Raw genomic sequence first — 22,910 nt, 5'->3', positions numbered from 1 at the left:
AATAGTAGATAGTCTTTGTTGCATAGATGTGAATTTTTGGATATATGCTTAAGAGTGGAATTACTGGTTCCTGTGGTAGACTGATTTCAATTTTCCTGAGGAACTGCCATATTCATCTCGAAAATGGCTGTACAAGTTTGCACTCCCACCAGTAGTGGAAGCATGTTCTCTTTCTTCACATCCTCTCCAGCATAAGCTGTCATTAGTGTTTCTAATTTTAGCCATTCTGACAGGAGTAAGATGGCATGTCAGAGTTGCTTTGATTTGCATTTTCCAGATGGCTAAGGATGTTGAGCTCTTTCTTAAGTGTCTTTCAGCCATTTTAGATTCATCTATTGAGAATTCTCTATTCAATTCTGTACCCCACTTTTTAGTAGGGTTATTTTTAATAGGATTTTTTGGTGTTTTGGACTTGTTTCCAGAGTTCTTTGTATATTCTGGAGATCAGCCCTCTGTCAGATGTGGGGTTGGTGAAGATCTTCTCCCAGTCTGTGGGCTGCCTTTTGGTCTTGTCAACTATGTCTTTTGCCTTACAGAAGCTTCTCAGTTTGAGGAGGTCCCATTTATTACTTGTTGATTTCAGAGTATGTGCTACTGGTGTTATTTTCAGGAAGTGGTCTCCTTACCAATTTGTTCAAGAATACCTCCCACTTTTCTCCTCTAAGAGGTTCAATGTAGCTGGATTTATGTTGAGGTTTTTGATTCATTTGGACTTGAGTTTTGTGCACAGTGATGGGTCTATATGCATTCCTCTACACACCATCATCCATTTGTGCTAGCACCATTTGTTGAAGACGCTTTCCTCTTTCCATTGTATAATTTTAGCTGTTTTGTCAAAAATCAGGTGTTCCTAAATGTGTGGGCTAATATCAGGATTTTTTATTTGATTCCATTGGTCTACCTATCTATGTTTGTGGTCAATACCAAGCTATTTTCTGGACAATAGCTCTATAGTTGAGCTTGAAGTCAGAAATAGTGATGACTTCTGAAATACCTTTATTGGACAGGGTTGTTTTGGCTAGCCTGGGTCTTTTATTTTCCATATAAAGTTGAGTATTATCCTTTCAAGGTCAGTGAAGAATTGTGCTTGGGTTTTGATGTGGATTACTTTGAATCTGTAGATTGCTTTTGGCAAGATTGACATTTTTTCTGTGTTTAGCCTACCTGTCCATGAGCAATGGATATTTTTCCATTTTCTGGTATCTTATTTATTTCTTTAAAGACACAAAGTTCTTGCTATATAGGTCTTTCACTTGTTTCATAAGTGTTACCCCAAGATACTTTATGTTGCTTGTAGCTATTGTAAAGGGTGATGTTTCTCTGAGTTCTTCCTCAGCCCCTTTATCATCTGTGTATAGTAGGGCTACTGACTTATTTTGAGTTAATCTTGTATTCTGCTAATTTGCTTTATCAGTTGTTTCCTGATAGAGGTTTTCAGGTCACTTTCGTAAACTATAATATCATCTGCAAATACCAACAGTATTTGACTTCTTCTTTTTCAATATGAATCCTCTTGATCTCCCTTTGTTGTCTTATTGCTTTGGCTAGAACTTCAAGTACAACATTGAAGAGATATGGAGAGAATGGGCAGCCTTTACTTGTTCATAATTCATAGGAATCACCTTAAGCTTCTCTCCATTCAATTTGACATTGGCTGTAAGTTTACTCTATATTGGTTTTACTATGTTTAGGTATGTTCCTGTTATCCCTTATCTATCCAAGACCTTTATCAAGAAGGGGTGTCGGATTTTGTCAAAGGCTTTTTCAGCATCTAGTGAGATGATCATGTGGTTTTTCTTTTTTCTTTTGTTTATATGGTGGGTCACATTGATAGATTTTCATATGTTGAAAAATCTCTGAATCCCCGGGATGAGGCCTCCTTGGTCATGGTGGATGATTTCCTTGAAGTGTTCTTGGATTCAATTTGACAGAATTTTATTTAGTAAATTTGCATCAATGTTCATGAGAGATATTAGTCTGTAATTCTCTTTCTTAGTTCTGTCTGTGAGCAGTTTAGGTACCAAGGTAATTGTAGCCTCATAAAAAGCATTTCTGCTTCTATTGTGTGGAACAATTTGAGGAGTATTGGTACTAGATTTTCTTTGAATTTGTAGTAGAATTCTGCACTGAAGCTATTTGGCCCTGGGCTTTTTTGGTTTTGATGCTTTTGATGACTGCTTCTATTTCATTATGGCTTATAGGTCTATTTAATTTGCTGATTTAATCTGGATTAAATTTTCATAAGTGATATATATCCAGAAATTTGTTCATTTCCTTTGAGTTTTCGAATTTTGTGGAGTACAGGTTTTCTAAGTATGTCTTGAAAGTTTTCTGGATTCCTCAGTGTCCATTGCTATATCTCACTTTTCATTTCTGATTTTGTTGAATTGCCTGTTCTCTCTCTCTCTGGTTTTTGGTAGGTTGAATTAAGGTTTTCATATGTTGTTGATTTTCTCAAAAAAGCAACTCTTTGTTACATTGAGTCTTTGTATTGTTTCTCTAGTTTCAACTTTATTGATTTCAGTCTTCAAATTGATTATCTCCTGGTGTCTACTCTTCTAGGATGAGTTTAATTCTTTTTGTTTTATGGCTTTCAGTTGTGCAGTTAATTCTATAATGTGACTATCCTCTGTTTTCTTCATATGGGCATTTAGTGCAGTGAACTTTCCTTGTAGCACTGCTTTCAAAGCGTCCTGTAAAACTGGATATGTTGTGTCTTCATTCTCATTGAATTCTAGGAAGTCTTTCATTTCTTCTTTTTTTTTTTTTTTTACCCAGGAATAGTGAATTTGTGCATTGTTCAGTTTCCATGAGTTAGTATGGTTTCTGCAATTTGTGTTGTTGTTGAATTCCAACTTTAAAGCATGGTGGCGTGAAAGGTATAGGAGGCTATTCCAATTTTTCTTTGTATATGATGAGGTTTGTTATGTTGCCTACTATGTGGTCAGTTTTAGAGAAGGTTCCATGTGGAACTGAGAAGAAGGTGTATCCTTTTGTATTTGAACGGAATGTTCTATGTTGTCTGTTAAACCCAATTGTCACATAACTTAGTTCTTTAATTTCTTTGTTAAGTTTCTGTCTTGTGGTCCCATTTGATGGTGCGAATGGGATGTTGAAGTCGCCCACTATGAGTTTTATTGAGCTTTAAGTTTTAGTAATCTTCCTTTTATGAATGTGTGCGATGTTCAGAACGAGACTTTGTAATGATGGATTTCTCCTGTGATGAATAAGAAATGACTTTTTTCATCTCTTTTGATTGACTTTGGTTTGAATTAACTTGTTACATATTAGGATAGCTACACCTGCTTGCTCATTGGATCCATTTGATTAGAAGATCTTTCCCCAACCCTTTACCCTGTCTTTGAAGCTTAGATATGTTTCTTGTATGTAGCAGAAAGATGGGCTCTGACTTTTTATCCATTCTCTTATCCTGTATCTTTTTATAGACAAGTTAAGACTATTAATGTTGAGGCAAAGTAAGGACAATTGATTGCTAATTCTTGTTTGTTTTAGATATTTTGGTGGTGGTGGTACTGTGACTATATTTGCCCAGCTTTTTCTTTTTGGGTTCTGGTAAATTGGGATTATGTATTGCTTATGCCTTTGGGCTGGAGTTTTCCTTCAAGGACTTTCTGTATGGCTGGACTTGTGGATATGTATTGTGTAAATCTGGCTTTGTCATTGAATATCTTATTTTTCCTATCTGTAGTGATTGAGATTTTTTGGTGGGGGGTTGTCACATTTTATTAGGATGGGCATTCTAGAAATATTTTGTATCATAAAGTCATGTGATTTCCAGGAAGACTATACTTTATGAAATTTCCAGACTATGCTAGATTGTAAAGAGTATTGATCACAGGAGTCACCTGTGAAGAAGGGAGTTCCACTGTCTTTGAAGTACACTCTACAGGCAGAGCTTTGCTGCTTCTAAGATGTGCCATAGCCAGAGGGTGGAGAACAAAGCTGCTTGTGCTCATCTTTGTCAGGCATCTCTGCTGTGCTATGGAGGAATTCCCATCATCCTAACCTCCTTAAGTAATACCTCTCCAAGAGGTATTACATGTTGCTTATCCAAACATGGACAACTGAAAAAGTGATCTCAGTGCAAATGCAAATAACTCTTTTAGAAAACCTGGAGATTTTTTTCTTTTTCTCTCTTTTTTTAAATTTTTTGTCTTATTTTACATATACCAATTCCCTCTCCCTCCCTTCTATCTCTTCCTCTCTTCTTCTCTCTCCCTCCCTCCCATGCTTCCTGACCAACCTCCCATAACACCCTCCATTCCACAGGGAAAATGTTGCTTTACAGGAGGGATCAACAAAGTCTGTCAAGTCATTTGGAGTAGGTACTAGGCCCTCCAACCTGCATCTAGGTTAGGAGAGTATCCCTCCATGGGTAATGTGCTCCCAAAGTTCTTTCATGCACCAGGGATACATCCTGGTTCCACTGTGAGAGGTCCCTTAGACTGCCCAGGCCTTCTAACTGAGACCCATGTTCAGGAGTTCTAAGTCAGTCCAAATGCTGGTTTCCCAGCTATCATTCTGGGGGTCCATGAGCTCTCTCTTGTTCAGGTAAGCTGTCTGTGTGGGTTTCTGTAGCCTGGCCTTGTCCCCATTTTCTTGTCCCTCTCTGCATCTTCATTCTAGTTTGGCTCAGTGTTTAATTGTGGGTGTCTGCTTCTGTTTCCATCAGCTGCTAGATGAGGGCTCTATGATGGTAGATAAGTTAGTCATCAATCTCATTATCAGGGAAGGTCATATAAGATAGCCTTTCTCCTGTTGCTCAGATTGTTAGTTGGGGTCATTCTTGTAGATCTCTGGACATGTCTCTAGAGTCAGTTTTCTCTTCAAACCTATAATGGCTCCCTCTTTTGTGGTATCTCTCTTTTTTTCTCTTGCTATTCCTCCCCTGACTCAATCTTCCTAGTCCCACATGCTCTCCTCTCCTCCCTCTCTCTATTAGCTCCCTCTCCACTCACTGCCCCTTCCCCCACTCCCAATATGCTCAGGAGATCTTGTTCCTTTCCCCTACTATGAGGGACCTCATATGAATCTTTTAGGTTCCTTCTAGTTTCTCTGGTAGTGTTAATTATAGGCTGGCGACCTTTTGCTCTAAAATTCATATATGAGTGAGCACATACCATATTTCTCTTTTTATGACTGGGTTACCTCACTCAAGATGGCATCATCAAGTTCCATCCATTTACCTGAGAATTTCAAGATTTCATTTTTTTTCCTGCTGAGTAATATTCCATTATGTAAATGTGCCAAATCTTTTTTTTTTATATATTCTTCAGTTAAAGGGCATCTAGGTTGCTTCCAGGTTCTTGCTATTACAAATACTGTTGCTATGAATATAGCTGATCAGAAGTTCTTGTTGGATGAATGTGGATCTTTTGGGAATATACCTAATAGTGGAATTGGTGGATCCTGTGGTAGACTGATTCCCATTTTTCTGAGGAATCACCATAATGAACTCCAAAGTGGCTGTACAAATTTGCACTCCCACCAGCAGTACAGCAGTGTTCCCCTTTCTCAAATGCTCTCCAGCATAAGTTTTCATTGGTGTTTCTAATTTTAGTCCTTCTGACAGAAGTAAGATGGTATCTGAGAGTTGTTTTGGTTAGTATTTCCCTGATAGCTAAGAATGTTGAGCACTTTTTCAAGTGTCCTTCAGCCTTTTCTATTTTCTCTATTGAGAATTCTCTCTTCAGTTCTATACCCCATTTTTAAATAGGGTTATTGGTGTTTTGGTGACTAGCTTCTTGAGTTCTTTGTATATTTTGGAAATCATCTTTCTGACAGATGTAGGGTTGGTGAAGATCTTTTTCCAGTCTGTGGACTGCTGTTCGGTCCTGTCAACTATGTCCTTTGCTTTACAGAAGCTTCTCAGTTCGAATAGGTCCCATTTATCAATTGTCGATCTCAGTGTCTGTGCTACTGGTATTATGTTCAGGAAGGGGATTCCTGTCCCAATTTGTTCAAGGGTACCATTTTTAGTCTGTATATAGTAGGGTTTCTGATTTTTTTTTTTAGTTTATCTTGTACCCTGCTACTTTGCTGAAGGTGTTTATCAGCTGTAGGAGTTTTCCCTGGTAGAGTTTTTCGGGTCACTTATGTAAACTATAATATCATCTGCAAATAATGACTGTTGACTTCTTCCTTTCCAATTAGTATCTCCTTGTTCTTTGTTGTATTATGGCTTTAGCTAGAACTGCAAGTACAATACTGAAGAGATATGACTTTAGAGGATGAAACACTTTGAGTTTCTCTCCATTTAGTTTGATGTTTGTTTGCTTTTATCATGTTTAGGTATGTTCCGGTTATACTGATCTCTTGAAGAGTTTATCATGAAGGGGTGTTGGATTTTGTCAAAGGCTTTTTCAGCATCTAGTGAGATGATCATTTGTTTTTTATTTTTTCATTTTGTTTATATGGTGAATCACATCAATAGATTTTCTTATTTTGAACCATCTCTGCATTCCCAGATTGAGGCCTCCTTGGTCCTGGTGGATGATTTCTCTGATGTGTTCTTGGATTTGATTTGCCAGTATTTTATTTAGTAATTTTGATTCAATGTTCATGAGGGATATGGGTCTGCAATTCTCTTTCTTAGTTGTGTTTTTGTGTGGCCTCATAAAAAGAGTTATGCAATGAACCTTCTGTTTCTATTGTGTAAAACAAATTGAGGAGTATTTGTAATAGCTCTTCTTTTAGTAATTTGGCACTGAAGCCATCTGGCCCTGGGCTTTTTCTGGTTTTGAAACTTTTAATGACTGCTTCTATTTCATTAGTGGTTATAGCTCTATTTAAGTTGCTTATCTGTTCTTGATTTAATTTTGGTGATAGTTATGCAGAAATGTGTCCATTTTCTTTGAATTTTCAAATTTTGTGGAGTACAGGTTTTCAAAATGTGATGTGAAATTTGTCTGGATTTACCCTGTGGCCATTGTTATGTCCTGCTTTTTGTTTCTGATTTTGTTAATTTACATGTTCTCTCTCTGCTTCTTGGTTAGTTTGGATAAAGGTTTTTCTATGTTGTTGATTTTCTTGAAAAAGCAACTGTTTGTTACAACGAGTTTTTGTATTGTTTTCCTGTTTTCTTCTTTATTGATTTCAGCCCTCAAATTGATTATTTCCTGGCATCTCTCCTCCAGGGTGAGTTTACTTATTTTTGTTCTAAGGCTTTCAGTTGTTAATTCTCTAATGTTGCTATCCTCTGGTTTCTTCATATGTGCACTTAGTGTAATGAACTTTCCTCATAGCACTGCCTTCAAAGTGTCCCATAAGTTCAGGTATGTTGTGATTTAATTTCCTTGAATTCTAGGAAGTCTTTCAGTTCTTTAATTCTTCCTTGACCCAGGAATGATGCAACTGCATATTGTTCATTTTTCATGAGTTTGTAGGGGTACTGCTATTTGTGTTGAATTCCAACTTTAAATCATGGTGATCTGATACAGGGGACTATTCCAATTATTTTGTATCTTTTGAGGTTTGCTATCTTTCCTAGTATGTGATCGATTTTAGAGGAGGTTCCATGTGGAGCTGAGAAGAAGGTATATTCTTTTGTGTTTGGATGGAATGTCCTATAGGTGTCTATTAAACCCAATTGGGACATAACATCTGTTAGTTGTTTTGTTTCTTTGTTAAGTTTCTGTATAATGGTGAGAGTAGGGTGTTGAACCTCTCACCATAAGTGTGTGAAGTTTTATGTGAACTTTGAGTTTTAGTAGCATTTCTTTTACGAATGTGAGTGCCTTTATATTTGGGGCATATATGTTCAGAATTGAGACTTTGTAACGATGGATTTCTCCAGTGATGAATATGAAATATGAAATGACCTTTTTTATTTCTTTTGATTGAATTTGGTTTGATGTCTAACTTGTTAGATATTAGGATAGCTACACCTGTCTTCTTCTTGAGTCCATTATATTGGAAGATTTTTTTCCCCAACCCTTTACCTGAGGTAATGTCTGTGTTTGAAGTTTAGATGTGTTTCTTGCATGCAGCAGAAGGATGGATTCTATCTTTGTATTCATTCTTTTAGCCTGTGTCTTTTACTGACAACTCAAGACCATTAATGTTGAGGAAAAGTAAGGACAACTGATTGTTAATTCTTTTTTTGCTTTAGATTTTTTTTTTTTGTGGTAGTGTGAGTATATTTGCCCTGATTTTTCTTTTGGGTTCTGGTAAAGTGGGATTATCTATTGCCTATGTCTTTGTGAGTGTAGTTAATTTCCTTGGATTGGATTTTTTCTTCCAGCACTTTCTGTAGGGCTGGATTTGTGTATATGTATTGTGCAAATCTAGCTTTGTCACTGAATATCTTGTTTTCTCCATCAATAGTGATTGAGAGTTTTGCTGGTTATAGTAGCCTGGGCTGATATCCTTGAACTTTAAGTATTTGTACAATATCTATCCAGGACCTTCTGGCCTTGAGTGTTTCCATGGAGAAGTCAGGTGTAATTTTGAGAGGTTTGCCTTTATATGTTAAGTGACCTTTTTCTATATGGTGAGGGGCTTTTTTTTTTTTTTTTTGTCCAGTCTATTTGTTGATTGGTTTTCTTTTTGTATTTTCATAGGCATGTCCTTCTTCAGATTGGGAAAGTTTCTTAAATGATTTTGTTGAATATGTTTTCTTCCCTTTTTGAGCTGGGTATCTTTTCCTTCTATTCTATGCCTAATATTCTTATGGTTAGGCTTTTCATGGTGTCCCATGTTTCTGGATATTTTGTGTTAACGATTTGTTGAACAAAGATTTTCTTTGTTCAATAAATCTATTTCCTGCAGTTTATCTTCAGCACCTGAGAGCCTCTCTTCGATCTCTTGTATTTGTTGGTTATGATTGCATCTGTAGTTCCTGATCATTTACCCAGTTTTTCTATTTCTAGCACATCCCAGGTTTGTGTTTTCTTTATTGTCTCTGTTTCAGTTTTCAGGTCATGAATTGTTTGAATTGATTCCTTCATCTTTTTTTTTATTGTTTTTTTTTCCTTTTTTTCTTGGCTTTCCTTACTTTCTTTAAAAGATTTGTTCATTTCTTGCATTTTTTGTTTGTTTTTTCTTACATTTCTTTAAGTGATTTTCTCATATCATCTTTGAGGGCTTCTATGCTTTTTTGTGAAGTTTTAAGTTGTTATCTTCTCCATCTGCTTTGGTGTGTTCATGTCTAGTTGGTATGGAGTCCCTAGATTCTGGTGGTGTCATACTGGACTTTCTATTGTTGGGTGTTTTCTTGTATTGCTGTCTTCCCATCACTTCTTCTAGTGGGTGCAGGTGGAATCTCTCTCTCTCTTTTCCCTGTTCTCCCAGTGGGTGTAGTTGGGTCAGCATGTCGATATCTGGATGATCCAAGTTCTCTTGGAGGTCTCTTCTCCTGCAGAGGGCAGGAGATGGGGTCCAAAGATCAGGTGATTGTGACCTCAAGTGGTCCCGTGTGGATATGTGGGTCCAGTGTGCTCAGAGCAAACCCAGGATGTTCCATGAAGGTGTGAAGTTGTTGGACCCACACTTTCCCCAGTGCTCATCTGGAGTCCCAGCAGGACAAAGTGTAAGGGGCCAGCATATTGGGGTAAGCAAGATGTGGAGTTAACCAAGGGAGTTCCCAGGGAAGGATTTTGGTGTGTGTGTGTGTGTGTGTGTGTGTGTGTGTGTGTGTGTTGGGGGGGTGGGATTCAGCCTGAACTGGTGCCAGACTCACCTCTGGCAGATCTCAGGATGGGATGGGATCCAAAGATCAGGCGAGTGTGGCCTCAAAGTGGTCCCACATCGATAGATGGTCCTGTGTGCTCAGAGCAGACCCAGGAAGTTCCACGGAGGTAGAGGGGTTATTGGACTCTCACTTTGGCCCAATGCTCATCCAGAGCAGTGCGCCCAGCAGGACAAATGTTGAGGGAAGGCAGGCTCTGGGTGGTGTATGGAGCAGAATACTAGGAGTGTACTATCCAGGCCCAGGATATGGGGAAAGCGAAGTGCGGAGCTAATCCAGGGAGCTCCCAAGGTAGGATGTGGTGGGGGGATTCAGCCTGAAATTTTCCAGACTCACCTCCAGCAGAGGGCCAGCAATGGGGCCCAAATATCAGTGAGTGCAGCCTCAAGGTGTTCCCAAATGAATAGACAGAAATAGACAGATCCAGTATGCTCAATGCATACCCAGGAAGTTCCAATGATGTAGAGGGGTTTTAGGACCTACATTTTGGCCAATGCTCCTCTAGAGCAGCAGGACCAATAGGACAAAGGGTGAGGAGAAGGCAGGCTCTGGGTGGTGTTTTGAGCAGAATACCAGGACAGACCTATCTAGAGCCTGAATATAGAGGGGAGCCAGATGCAGAGCTAACACAGGTAGTTCACAGGGAAGGATGTGGTGGGGGGGTATCTGCATGAACTGGTCCCAGACTCACCTCCAGAAGAGGACTGACAATGGAGTCCAAAGATCTGGTGAGTGCAGCCTCCAGGTGATCCCACGAAGATAGGTGAGTTCATTGTGCTCAGAGCAGACCCAGGAAGTTCCATGCAGGTGGAGGGCTTGTTGGACCTGCACTCTGGCCCAATGCTCACAAGGAGCAGTAGGCCCAGCAGGACAAATCTGGGGTTCTCCTTCAAAGCAGAATACAACCCACAAAAATGGGATGGCTGGCCTCATGAAGAAGTTTACCCTCCTTTATATTATTATACAATTAATACATCACTCAGGTTCCCTCTCTGCCACCATCCCACTGTACCATCATTTCCCCTACTCCTGACTGGCCATCAATTCTCTCATGTAGGCCCTTTCATCAGGAAAGACAGGTGTGCCTCCCAGCAGTAACCCCCTCATACACTTCTACCCCTATTGTCTTGGTTCAGTTCGCCTATCTTTTGTGCCAGCACAACAATCCACATCCTCATCATTACTACCCTATCCTTGTACAAGCTCTGAAAATACACTCCCATCTCAGGTGTAGATTTCTACTTAAATTATAGCCAGTTGGATTTTAGGAGAACTTCTTAATCACTGGGCAACATTCCTAGACACAAAGTCCCTGCCTCGATTAATCTTCCCTTCATTCACTCCCATATGCATGATCCTCAAAGAACAGAAGGGCTCAATGGGTCTGAGAACTGATAGGACACTCACCTAGGTAAGGGCTTCATACACTAGGTAAGGTCCATAATATCCCTTATTTGTCAGCATAACTCTCCTTGTCCAAGCAAACCTCTTCAGTGTCCCAATATTCAAACTCAGGTGGAATGTGTCCTGCTGAACTTCAGTACATTACATCCTGGAGAGCAGTTTGCATCCTGATAGCACAACTATCCACCTCATGTGTTTCTCTTCCCTAAAACTTATGCATTCCAAAGCTTTGAATTCCCACTGTGTCATGTTCACCCCAGATACATTCCTGTGCACTTCACTTGCTCATGTGCAGCTTCATGGTAACACAAAAACAGGGAGGCAGAGCAACAAACGTGTCCACCCACAAGATATGGATCTACCATCTATGGTTTCCAGCAGGAACCCCTTCTACCACCATATACAGTTCTTTGACCTCCCATGGACAGACAGCTTGCTTAGTGAAGTCTCTTTCCTCAAAAATACAAGAAAGTTTCCTTAGAGTTCCCCATACTACATCATACTTCCTCCCAACTTGCCGTAACCCCAACCAATTCTCCAACCTTTCAGTGCCCCACACAAGCCCCCAATTCCCCTCCATCATGACCCTCTCCCCATGTCCAGCATTGTTGCCTTGTTTAAGGTCCCCAATTCCCTTCCTCTTAACAGTCCTTCCCTTATGATCCTCAGCCTGCATGTACTGTCCCTGTCCCAGCTCTGAAAATGTAATCCCTCCTCACATGTAGGTTAGTGCTCTAAGTAGAGCTTGTGGGATCTTAGATGAACTACACAATCTCTGGGCTGTATTCCACAGTACACATTCTCTTGGCTTGATTAACATTACCATCCTTGCACTCATCTAAATTGTCCCCAATGTCTAGATAGTCTTAAAAGACTCGAAGAGGGTACAACCAACACCATGCTGGGAAGTCTTTCATAGCCCAGATGATGTTCCCAAAGTCTATTTGTGCTGTCGGTACTTCCCTCCCAGTCCAGGCCTCCTTTTTCAATATGCCAAAATCCAAACTCTGGTGGGATGTGGTTTGCTCAACTGCAGACCAAGATAGCATGGAGAACAAGGGTCCATCTTTGAGTGTTACTCAACAACTCCCTTTTTTATGTTCCATGAACCCTCTTCCCACCTGTCTTTGCCAAGCAGAGACTGCCAATAAGCAATTTCCACTCCCAGACCTCTGCACATCAACTTTTGAAGTGTGTCTGCATGCTCACAAAAGTAAATGTAGGCAGAGCAATGATCCTGCCTGCTCCCTATGAATATCCCAGAACCCAGCCACCACCAGGAATCCCTTGTACCACCATAGCCCCTTAACCCATGTCTGTGCCCTCTCATGAACAGATAGACTGCTTATCCCACAAAAAGATGAGGAAGATTCCCCACCCTATTTTCCCTCCAAACCTGTTATAGCAACCAACCAACCAACCAACCAACCAACCAACAAACAAACAAACAAAACTGCCTAACATCCTCCTACACCAAGAATTTAGAAAACACTAATTTGTTCGGAAAATTTGTGAACCCTAATTCCTTGCCTTCCTTTCCCATCCCAATACCTAGGACAGCTGTTCCCTGCCCATGTCTGGCCTCTACCTTACTAGGTTTTCTTCACAGCAGTAACACAAGATGACAAAATAATATCTAATAGGTCAGCACATGAGAACTCATGGATATTATCCCAGGACTCAAAATACTAGCATTTCTTCTCTAAACATATCCTTTCATTGTGGTCTGATGATTCCCTGAAAGCTGCAGCCTACCATTACCTAAGGGAAGGTCAAAGAACCCAAGGAATTAGAATTCTCTCTACCCATGGGACCCTCTCCCTTCCTGTGTAGGGTTCTCCCACTCCCATCTGGCTCCACCACATCTCTCCTCCTATCTCCTCTCTCTGATGTGCTGTTATGTCCCTATATCCACCCTGGGCACAAATCCTCTGTATAGGTTTTAGACATCTGTAGCATTCTCAAGTGCCTAGTTTCACTTGCATAAACACAATCACAACCATTGCCAAATGTCTTCCAATTGATTTAAACCCATGCAATCCAATTCTTCCTCTACAGGAAATGCCCATGCTGTACTGCAAGCCAGAATGCCTGTGCATTTCTCCTTCTTAAGATGAAAGCAAGGCACACACACACACACACACACACACACACACACACACACACACACACACAAACAGTGATGCTGGCTTCAGGGAGATTTTTCCCTCTTTTATTTTATCATGCACCCAATATATTACTCAGTTTCACTCCACCTCACTATACCATGGCCCCTTCAGATCCCCTGCTGCTGACTGTCCATGAGTTGCTCCCATTAAGGCTGTCCCATCAGGAAAGATAGGTGTGTATCCCTACAGTGACCCACTCATCCAACTCTGCCCTTGTTGCCTATGTTCAGTCCCCAAATCCTTTGTGCCAGCACAGCAATCCCCAACCTCATTCTTTCTGCATCATACCTGTTCAAGCTATTAAAATAGAATCATTTTTCAAGTGTAGGCTTCTACCCAAATTAGTGCTGGTGTGATTTTATGAGAAATGCCAAATCACTTGTCTATATTCCACAATACACATTCCCCTGACTTGAGTAATCTTCCCATTTTTCACTCCCACCTTCACGATCCCCAAAGGACAGAAACAGCTCACCAGACCTGAGAAATGGTAAGAAATTCTTTTAGGGAAGTGCCCCATAGCCCAGGTGAGGTTTCCCATGTTCCTTTTTTTTGTTAGCACAACCCCTCCTGTCCAAGTATTCCTCTTCAGTGTACCAAGATCCAGGTTCTGGTTGGATGTGTCATGCTCAATTGCAGGCCATTACATACTACAGCAAGTTTGCATCATAACAGTGAAATTCTCCAGCTGCCTTGTTTTCCTTCCTTAAAACTTATTCCCACCACCCTTTGGCAAGACTGTGTACTCTCCCATGAGTACCCCCAGACTCCTTCCTATGCATATCACCTGCTCACATGCAGCTCCATGATCACACAAAACATGGAGGCCAAAAACCAATCTTCCCACCCCCAAGATATGGATAGCCAAGCCCCAGCCCCAGCCCCCAACAGGAATCCCTTCCACCACCATATACATATGCCCAAGTCTGTGCCCACCCATGGTCAGAAGCATTCCCAGTGAATATTCCTCCCTTAAAAATTACAAGACATCTTCTTTGTACTTCCCCCACTTCTACACACTTCCTCCCAAATTGCCACACCCCCAATAAAACCCCTCCAACCTCCCAGCCCCCAACCACTCAGCCAAATCCCCCTCTACCAGGACCCTCTCCTCCAACCCCTGCCTTGTTGCCCTCTTTAACTTGCCCAATACCCTTCCCAGTGACAGCACTTCCCTATAGATCCTCATCCTGCTTGTACTGTCCCTGTATCAGCTCTGCAAATACAATCCCTGCTCAGTTGTATGTTCTACTTAAAGAAGAGCTGGTGAAATCTTAGGACAACTACCCAAACTTTGGGCTGTATTCCACAATGCACATTCCCTTTGTTTGATTAATATTCCCTTTCTCACTTTCAACTAAATGCCCCCAATGTCAGATGAGAATGGCTCAATAGACATGAAAAGAGCAGAAGAAATATGCAGGGAAGTTTCTCATAGTCCAGAATTGGTTTCTAATATCTCTTTGTGCTGTCTGCACATCCCTGCAAGTCCAACCATCCCTCTTCTTTGTGACCAGATGCAAATTCAGGTCTGATGTCTTTTACTCAAATGTAGGCCATCACATCCTAGAGAGCAAGTTTGCATCCTGAGAGTGAAACTCACCAGCTCCCTTGTTTCCCCTTCATGGACCCTCTTCCCACTGGTCTTTGCCAAGCAGAGACATCCCAATCTGGAAGTCCATTCCCAAACTATATCCTTTGCAATCACCTGCTCAAGTGCATCTACATGGTCAAACAAGAAAAGGTAGCCAGAGCACTGATCCTGCCTGCTCCCTATCTATGAATCTTCCAGACCCTCCCACCACCAGGAGTCCCTTGTACCACCATATCATCTTCACCCATGTGTTTGCCCTCTATTGTACAGACAGCCTGGTAAGTGAAGACCCTTCCCACGTAAACTTCAGGAATTTCCCCATTTACACCATCTACAACCTATTTCCGTCTTCCAACGTGCTATACCAACCAACTCACCTGTCTAATTCACCCTAACTCAAGAATTCATAAAACTCTTATTCCTTTGGAAAATTTGTGAACTCTAATTCCCTGCCATCCATTCCCATGCCAAGGCCAAGGTCTGTTGCCTCATGCCCTTGTCCAGCTTCCACCTGTTCTCATCTTCACTCCCAAAATACAAGGTTGCACAAGAACAGCTAATAGGCCAGCAGATGAAGTTCTCTCCCTCCCTTTCGATATTTGCTTAAGCACCAGTATTTCTTCTCTTCTTATGCACTTTCCTTGGGATCAGGTTCCATGTAAGTAGCCACTAGACACTGGCCAACAGAAGGTCAAGCAGAATGAATAGAAACCATTCCCTCTACCCATGGAACTCACCCATTTTCTAAGTATGGTTCTCCCAGAATCAGTCTGCCTCCACAATCCTCTCTCCTCCCATCTCCTGTCCCTGTTGTGCTGCCATGTCTTCACAGCTATCCTGTTTATAAATTCCCTGTACAGCCTTAAGCCATTGCAGAGAAATCATACATTGTCACTGCTCTATAGGATTCTCAAGTGCCTAGCTTCTACTTTCATTGACACCGTTACCATGACTCCACACATATCCCATTTGCCATCACCCTTTCCTCAGGCCATTCAAGACAAGGAGTTCTTATACTCTCCAGGCAGCTCAGCATTCTCCCTCTGACTAACTCTTGTCTTCTTAAATATCTAAAGTGGCACCACTACATCCTTTCCCTTCATCATTGCAGATTTCAGGTTCAGCCTGAACCTTTGCAGGCCTCCCAAGAAGAAAAAAAAAAGATGTAGGACACCCCCCCCCATTCCAGTATTTCCCATTCCAGTATTTCCAATTCCCTATGTTCAGTTTCAAAAAGATTTAATCCCGTAATGGGAGATGTCATTCTGTAAATGTTTCTCATGCTGGTTAAAAGTCGTGTGTGTTTTTTTTTTTTTTTCCCCGCTTATGTTGAGTCAGGAACCTTCCCTTAAAGGAGCTGTGTAATGTGTTTGTCTCTTGTAAGAGAAAAATGTTGTTACCAAGAAACCTTGTTTGTCTTTTTTTTTTTTTTTTAAAAAAAGAAAAAACTCTTTTTTAAGCTTTTGTTAAATTTTAAGTGGAAGTTCTTATTAGCCATGTGGGTGCCATTTGTAAGGAGTACGGCTTTTTTGCCCGCTGCCTTGTCTTGTCCCACCACTGCGCCAGCCCCAAATAATGTACAGAGACTTTGTATTTGATACAATGTTATTGGCCAGGTGCTAGTTTTTTATCGGTTAGTTCTGTCTTAATTATTAACCTACTTTTATGTATTTTTATATGGTTTTACCAAGAGCGGAGGAATGGCGGTTCTGCTTTCTCCCGACCCTTCATCCTGATTCCTCCTTCCTACTTCCTCTTTCCTCCTTGTCTCCTAGTCCCTCCTATCTTCCTTTCCTATTGGCCAACAGTGCTTTATTCATTAACCAGTATGAGAAACATATACAGAATGACATCTCCCATCAATCCCGTGTAATACAACTGTCTCTCAACCCAACAGCATTCTGCTAAATTCCAATCCAGAAAACCTGTCAGTTTTTCCTACTCAAAATCAGAACAAGGCCTTTAAAATATCAGGGAACCTAGCTTCAGAAAGAATCAAAGCCCTCTTTTAGGTTCTCTCTCTCTCTCTCTCTCCTCAGGGCAGACTCTTCCCTCAAAATGAACAGGAAGTTTTCTTTTTAATAACTCCTCACTTCCCTATGCCCCCTCTCCACCTGCCATTGTTCCCAATTTACCCCCAAACTCTTTCTCACCCCCAGGAACTCATAACATTTTCATTCCCTCAAAAAATTTCAGAACCCTAATTCCCTGTCAGCCACTCCTATCCCCCCAAACCCAATACAGCAGACACATGACCCTGCCTTGCCTCCACCTGTTCATGTCTTCTTCAAAGGTAAAACAAAACATAAAACAAGAGCAGCTAATCGGCCAGCCCATGCATTTCTTTCCCTCCCTCTGCACATTTGATAAGGACCCATTCACCAGCATTTCTTTCATTATTATGTTTTCCTCTTAAGGTCATTGGTTTCCCCATAAGTGGCAGCCCAGCCTTGGGCAATAGAAGTTCAAACTGATTGTGGTCAAAGAAAACCCTCTACCCATGGATCCCTCCCATTTCCTAAGTATGTTTCTCCCAGTCCCAGTCTGCTATCACCAGCCATCTACTCAACTCCTCTCCCTGATGTACTGCCATGTCTTCACCTCTACCTTGGGCACAAATAGCCTATACATGTTTAAGATATTTCAGGGAAATTATAGGTTGGCACTTGTCTGTAGGATTCTCAATTGTCTACTTTCAACTTCCATAAAACCAATCACCACCACTGCCACATGTCTCCCACTCCTAAGTCCACACAAGCCAATGGGTTCTAAACCTCTCTAAGTATCTCAGAGGGCTCCTCTTCACTAATCCTTCTCTTCCCAAAGCTCCAAACTGGCACCACTACATATGTGCCCCTCAGCACTGTAGATTACAGGTCCACTCCAGTTCAATGGGATACTCACTGAACTTTTGCAGTCTTTCCAAGAAGAAAGGATGCACAGAACACACACCTACTCGAGGATTTCCAATTCCCTGTGTTTAGTTCAAAAATGATTGAGTCCCATCAATACATCTTGATCTCAAACCAACATCCCTCTTCTTTGCTGCAAGCTTGAAATTCTGTGGGTTTATCCTATTCAAGAGCAGAACAAGGACCACAAGAATAGAGAGGCTGTCCTATATAAGAATCTTGGTCCTCTTTTAGGTAATATTATATCCTATATATCACTCAGCTTTCCTAATCCCCCATCAAACTGGCCTACCCTACTCTACCTTACACATCTCTTACTCCTTTTAGGCCCTTCCATCAGGACAAACAAGTGTGCCAGTATACAGTGACACTGAAACTCATGAACTGCCTATGTTGCCTTTGTTCAGTTTCCCAAATTTTTTCTTATTGATGGCACTTCCCTTCAGATCCTCAGCCTACCTACAATTTCCCTATAGCAGCACTGATAATACAACCAACCCCTGCTCAGCTTAAGTTTCTACTTATAGTAGAGCTGGTGGGAACATAGGAGAACTACCCAATCCATGAGCTATATTTCCCAATTCAAATTCCCTTGCTTGGATTTATGTTCCCATCCTGTACTCCCACCTATGTAATCCCACCTCCTCAAATATCAGAAGAACTCACCAGAGTTGAAAACACATTGGAAACTCACCCAGGAAAGTATCTAATATCTCAGGTGATGTTTCTAAAGTCCCTTTGTGCTGCCAGTACATTCCTCCCTGAGCAGACCTCCTTATACAGTGTTCCAGGATCTTAGGCTGGGATATGTCATTCTCAATTTCAGGCCATGACAATTTGGAGAGCAAGTTTGCATCCTGATAGTGAAAGCTTCCAGCTCTCTTGTTTCCCTTCGACAAACCCCATTCCTATCACCCTGTGCCAAGCAGAGAATGCTCACTCTGCCATGTCCACCCCCAAACCAACTTCCTATGCACATCACCTGCTCAAGTGAAGCTCTATGTGCAACAAGGAACAGGGAATCAGTGCACTCAAGCACCTTCTATGGAGCTATGGATCTCCGAGCCCCAAGCCCCCATCAGGAATCCCTTCCACCACCATATACATATACATAAACCCAGATCTGTGCCCTCCCATAGTCAGTGTGCTCAGATCAGATGCTCCACTAAAAATACAAGACATTCTCTTTATACATCCCCCACTACCACATAATTCCTTCCAACCTTCCATACCACCAACCAGCTGTCCACCCTCCCAGTTCCCCAACCAACCCACCAAACACCCCTACACCAGTACCCTCTCCCCAACTCCCTGTCTTGTGGTTTGCTTTAACTTCCACAATTCCCTTCCCATTGACAGCACTTCCCTCCAGATCTTCAGCCTGCCTGTACTGTCCCTGTACCAGCTATGAAAATGCAAACCCTGCTCAGGAGTAGGTTTCTACTCAAAGTAGAGCTGGTGGGATCTTAGGGGAACTACTTGATACCTGGGTTGTATTCTAGAACACACATTCCCTTACCTTGACTAATATTCACTTCCATAAACCTTATTTCCACCACATTTTGCCAAGCAGAGACTGCCCACTCTGCCATGTACACTCCCAGACTCCTTCCTATGCATATCACCTGCTCACGTGCAACTCCATGGTCACATAAGATCAGGGATGCAGATCACCAAACATGATCACTCACAAGATATGGATCTGCCAGCCCCCAGTCCCCATCAGGAATCCCTTTCACTACCATTTATATATACTCAGGTCTGTACCCTCCCATGGTAAAACAGCTTGCTCAGTGTAGACTCCGCCTCTAAAAATGAGATATTTTCCTTATACTTCCCCCACTATCACATACTCCCTCCCTACCTGCCATACTCCCAGCCAAACCTCCAACCTCCCTTCCCCCCATCCAACCCATCAAATTTCCCTTCCTCCAGGACCCTCTTGCTAAAACCCCTCCCTAATTGCCTTGTTGCCTATAAAGTTCCCTAATTTCCCTCCTGATAACAGCACTTCCCTCCAGATCCTCAGCCTGCCTGCACTGTCACTGTACCAGCTATGAAAATACAATACCTGATCAGGTGTAGGTTGCTACTCAAAGTAGAACTGGTGTGAGCTTTTTCAATCTCTTGGTTGTATTCCACAAGACACATTCCCTTGTCTTGATTACTATTCCCTTCCTCACTCCCAACTATATGGTCTCCACCATCCAGTAAGTCTCAACAGATGTGAATAGAGTAGAGCACCTACACAGGGAAGTCTCTCAAAGTCCAGATGAGGTTCCTAAAATCCCTTTATGTTTCCAGTACAACGCTGCCAACCCACCCCTCCCTCTTCAAGGTTGCCAAGATCCAAGTTCAGAAGTGATGTGATTTGCTCAAATGCAGGCCATTAAAATACTAAGAGAAAGTTTGCATCCTGAGAGTGAAACTTGCCAGCTCCCTTGTTTCCCTTCCATGGACCCTCTTCACACTGGACATTGCCAAGCAGATATTTCCAAATCTGCAATGTCCATCCCCAGACCTCTATCCTCTGCACATCACTTGCTCAGGTACATCTCAATGGTCACACAAAAAGGGTAGTCAGAGCACTGATCCTTATTGATCCCTGTTTATAAATTGTCCAGATCTCAGCCACCCAAAGGAATAACTTGTACCACACTATGCCCTTAACCAATATCTGTGCTCTATCATGGACATTCTACCTGCTAAGTTCGGACTCCTCCTACAAAAATATCATGAAGATTCCCATTTACTTCTCCCCCCTTCACTGTATTCTCCCTCCCAAACTGCTATACCATCCAATTATCCAGGCTCCATTCTTCTACCCCAAGAAATCAGATAATTCTGATTCCTTTGGAAAATTAGTGATCCTTATATCCCTGCCATCCATTCCTACTCCAAGACCAAGGATGGCTGCCCCATGCTCTTCTCTAGACTCAACCTGTGCAGATTTCCTTCACAGCCAAAACACAATGTACTAAAAGAACATGATTTCTCCACCTTCCATGGATAATTGCCAATGACTCAAAGCACTAGCATTTCTTCCCTAATCATGTCCTTCAATTGTCATCAGGTGTTTCCCTAAAACCTGCAGCCCAAAATTAGCCAACAGAAGGTCAAAGAGACTGAGGAAATAGAGTGTCTACTACCCTTGGAACCTTCCCAATTCCTAGATAGTTTTCTCTTAAACCCAGTCAGCCTCTACCATACTTCTACCCCCATTTTCTCTCCATGTTGTGCTGTTATTCTTCAAATCCATCCTGAGCTCAAATGTCCTGTACTGGTTTAAGATATTATAGGGAAATCATAGGTTGGCACCAATCTGTAGGATTCTCAAGTGCCTAGTTTCAATTTGCATAGACAAAATCACCACCACTGCCACATGTCTCCAAGTTGCTATCTAAATCTCTTGAGGACACTCAATCCAATGAGTTCTTAGACTGTCCTGGAAACTCTGCAGATTCCCTTTTACTGACCTTTCTGTTCCAAAAGCTCCAAACTGGAGGCAATACATGCCTGCCACCTATCACTGCAAATTACAGGTTCAATATATTGCAGAGAGATAATCACTGAAAATTTTCAGGCTGCTCACAAAGAATGAAGTGGTGGGACACCAACCTATCCAATGTTATCCAATTCTCTCTATTCAGTCCCAAAAATATTCAATCCCATCCAATCCAGCTCTACTGCTTCCTAACATTCCTCTGCTAGGCTCAAAGCCAGAAAGCCTGTTTGTTTCTCCTAGTCAATTGCAGAACAAGACCCACAGAAGAAATGGGGAGGGTGGCTTCAGGAAGAATCTTGGTTCTCCTTTAAGTTATCATACACCCTGTATATCTCGCTGCTTCTCTCCATCCCACCATCTCACTGCCCCATTTCAGTCCTACTTCAGACTGCCCATCCATTAATTCCTTGTAGGCCCTTTCATCACATGTGTGCCTGCATGCAGTGATCCCCTCCTACAACCCTATCCACGTTGAATTGGTTCAGTTACTAAATTCCATTCCTGCAGTAAGCACTTTACTCTATGTCCTCAGCCTGCCTACACTGTCCCTATATCATCTCTGAAAATAAAATCCAAGCTCAGGTGTAGATTTCTACTCAAAGTACAGCTGATGGTTTCTTAGGAGAACTGCCTAATTCCTGGCAATATGTCTCAATACACCTTCCCCTGCATTTATTAATCTTCCCACCCCTCACTCCCACCTATATGGTTCGAAGAAACCAGAATGGCACACCAGACTGAAGAATAGGTAGGATAACCACCAAGAGAAGTTTGTCATAGCCTATGTGAGGTTCTGACAATCCCTGTGTGCTACCAGCACATACCTCCCAGTCTATCCCAACCTCTTCAAAGTCCCAAGATCCAAACTCAGGTGTGTTGTGTCCTGCTCAACTGCAGGCCATGGCATCCTGGAGAGGAAGTTTTTTTTGCATCCTGATAATGAAATTCTCATTCTCCCTTGTTTCTCTTCCACAAACCCTATTCTCAGAAGAGACTGCCCACTCTGTCATGTGGACTCCCAGACTTCTTCCTGTGCACATGTGCACATCACCTGCTCAAGTACAGCTCCATAGTCACAGAAGAACAGTCAGGCAGAGCACTGAACCTGACCACCCAACTAAGTATGGATCTGCCAGGATCCAGCTAATATCAGGCATCCCTTCAACCTCCATATACAACAGCTTTTTATAGACTCCTCCCATAAATATAATGCAAAGTTTCCCTTATACTTCCCCCACTACCCTATACCTCCTCCCAACCTGCCATACCCCTCAACCAATCTTCCAAACTCCTCATCCCCAAACCACCCACCAACTTCACCCTCCATACATCCCCATGTCCCTGTCTTTTTGCCTTGTTTCAGTCCCCAAATCCCTTCCTAGATCCAGAATTTGCATACAGATCTTCCTTGTCTGCAGGCTCCCTGTACCAGCTCTGAAAAACAACTCCTGCTCAGGTGTTTGTTTCTACTCAAAGTAGTGCAGTTGGGATCCTAGGAAATTACACAATCCCTGGGCTATATTCCACAGTACACATTTCCCAGTTTTGATTAATCTTCTCATCCCTCATTCCCACCTATGTGGTCCCCATGGACAGAAAGGGCGCAACAGACCTGAGA

This window comes from Phodopus roborovskii, unplaced genomic scaffold (genome assembly GCF_943737965.1).
Source record: "Phodopus roborovskii unplaced genomic scaffold, PHOROB, whole genome shotgun sequence".
Lineage (NCBI taxonomy): Eukaryota > Metazoa > Chordata > Mammalia > Rodentia > Cricetidae > Phodopus > Phodopus roborovskii.
This window is presented reverse-complemented; position numbering follows the sequence as displayed.